The following is a 2,817-nucleotide window of genomic DNA, read 5'->3' as shown; positions in this document are numbered from 1 at the left end:
TATCAGGAGGCATCGACTTGCCTCTCCAGGTGCCGAGCTGCAAGCCGACTGACTTTTCACGATTAACTTTTGCTCCTGCCACCGTCTCGTAAACCTCTATGGCCTTGCCCACTAACCGTAGGTGGTCCATTTCGGTTACGATGATAGTGATGTCATCCGCGTAAGCAGAAACCGATTTTCCACAACCTGGCTGTCTCGGGATGCCGCTCAATTTTCGCAGTAATGGCTCGAGGGCCATCACATACAAAATCGGGGAGAGCGGACACCCTTGACGAACCGAGCGTTTGATGTTGAACGGCTTCGATATGAAGCCGTTCACCCGAACTACCGAGTCGATGTTGTAAATCTCGATGATCCATCAGAGAAAACCAAGACCCAGACCGAACTGCCGCAGAACGGACACCAGGTAGCGATGATCAACCCTATCGAATGCCTTAGATTGGTCTAAATGGACCAGTGCCCCACCCTTGCCAACATCATTATTAAACCCTTCTAAAGTATATCGTGTAAGATGGAGATTATCCTGGATGGTTCTGCCGGGAACGGCACATGTTTGTGCCTCCCCGATCAGACCGTCCGCGACACGCGCCAATCTTTTCGATAACACTTTGGCCAAAATCTTCAACTCTGCGTTTAGCAGAGTGATGGGCCGAAAATTATCAATGGAATCCCCCTTGTTCGGGTCCTTTCTGACAAGCGTCACCACTCCCCGGCGCACAGATCTGGGAATAAACCCATTCTGCTGCCAGTTCGCGTAGACATTTGCCAGTAGGTGCCCGAACAAGTCTGGCATACTTTTGTACAACTCGCAGAGTAAACCATCCAGTCCTGGCGCCTTACCCGTGGTGCAGTCAGCCGTCACCTCAATTACTTCCTCGGGATACAAGCATATAGACATTTATATTTTTATAAGCCAGCAAATATCTAAACATAATTAAAAACATTTATAAATACATAGGCATTTAAAAAAATATATAAGTAAAATAAGTACAAAATATATACGTAATAAGATATAAAAACGTCGATATTATATAAGACTCAAGCATTTTAATAACTATTCGACATCAATTTCCCCGCGCGGGGGAATTAACAACAATTAGCTTTGAAACAAAGCAATAAAACAGTTCTTGAAATAACACAATAACAGTAACTCACGTTTCACGAAGAATGTAACACCTTTCCTTAACTCACGAAGAAGGTAAAAGCCACACTGAAATAAACAAATAAATCCAAATCACGTTCACATTCGAAAAATTTGTAACATTATAGTTATTCTTTTATAGTTATTCCAGTTACAGCCCTGTGAAAAGTCTCATTAAGACCAGTCCATTATGGTATTTTTATTGTATTTTTAATTCCATTCCCATCCCGAGTTCAAGTCATACCAATTACATCCTTGCTAAGTAATATAACATCTACAAGAATTTCCGTCATTAATTATAGTATAATTTTGAATTATATTTTAAATTTTACATTACAAATTTAAATTTTAGGTTTTAAATTATTATTTTTACTTTCATCCTTATTCCTAGTTCGTATTATAACTTTTCTTTCTTAATAATACTCAGATTCAATTTTTTTTTTCGATTCTTAAACTTCCTCAAAAATGTTGAGATAATCTTACGCGTGCAAGCCGGAATTGCATCAGTAAATTTATTCAACATGCCATGATTAAAATCTTTGAAAATAAAGTATGCCTCCCTGATGCATAATCCACATTTAGTGGATCCATTTCTAAATGGAGAGGCATGAGCTAAGATGGACCAAGGTCATTTATGAATAATGCTAATGTGGTGGATGTCCTATATTTTGGATTCTTAAAGGAATTAAGGTGGCTTCTATACCTTTGCTTAAAACCCGTCGAGCTACCAATATATATTCTCCTTTGACCATTATGGATTTGTACACTACATTTATAGATTGCATTCTTTTGGCAACATATTTTTATAAGTCCGCAAATATCTTAAAATATATTTAAAAATATGTATAAATATATAGACATTTTAAAAAGATATATAAGTAAAATAAGTACAAAATATATGTTATGTTGTGCTTTATGCCGCGTTATTAATGTCGAAGTAAGTGTGCATATATATTGTATATTCTGCTGGATAATAGGTCGTGTCCCTCTAGTTTTCCGCCGATATTACCTCCACTCGAATTATATATACATATATATTTATGTATTTCTATGTGTGTGAGAGTGCGTGTGTACTTCCCCATGTGTGCTTATGTGTGTCTGGAATAAATATGCGCAAAGTGTAACAAAATAGCACTGAAGATGTTGTGTTAACCATATGTCGTTAATCACATCTTCAGAAAATGTTTAACGATCATATGGATGTATACGTGTACTGTATGTGATTTTAGCACAGACCGACATTCTGAAAGAGACACTGTGACACTGGGCTTTCGCATATATTGTTTTTAAGGTTTCATTCGTTATTTTGAAACAGCTGTCACCAAGAAGTCTGTTTGTTTTGTACATCGCAGTAAAATAACTTTATTGAAATAATCTGCATAATATTATGGAAAAATTTGCTGAATTTACAAAGTAACTAACTCTTCTTATTTTTTCCTTTTAATATATTTTTCTCTAATCCAAATCATTCCGATCGAAAATATTTTTCATTGTTTATATAATGATTATTACAATGTTAGACAGCTTTAAGTCTTTCACATAAAAATTAAAGTTGAGTACAAAACAATACGGCGTACAATGTTTGGGAAACAATATTTTCGCTGAATCGCCTGATCGGTGGAAACTCGTGTATACACACACACACACACACACACACACACACACACACACACACA

The 2,817-nt window shown here is 36.7% G+C and overlaps 1 long non-coding RNA gene across 1 annotated transcript in view; it reads right to left on the bottom strand.

The window, feature by feature from the left end:
* The window catches only part of LOC128250458 (uncharacterized), a 317,604-nt gene that overhangs the window by 217,099 nt on the left and 97,688 nt on the right, over positions 1-2,817 (bottom strand). The window contains exon 2 of the long non-coding RNA XR_008266476.1: positions 1,156-1,210. This is a non-coding gene — a long non-coding RNA (uncharacterized LOC128250458). The remainder of the gene's footprint in view (positions 1-1,155; positions 1,211-2,817) is intronic.

The sequence above is a fragment of the Octopus bimaculoides genome, chromosome 21 (genome assembly GCF_001194135.2).
Source record: "Octopus bimaculoides isolate UCB-OBI-ISO-001 chromosome 21, ASM119413v2, whole genome shotgun sequence".
Classification (NCBI taxonomy): Eukaryota; Metazoa; Mollusca; class Cephalopoda; order Octopoda; family Octopodidae; genus Octopus; species Octopus bimaculoides.
The sequence above is the reverse complement of the archived record's forward strand: the minus strand, read 5'-3'. Positions and strand labels throughout refer to the sequence as shown.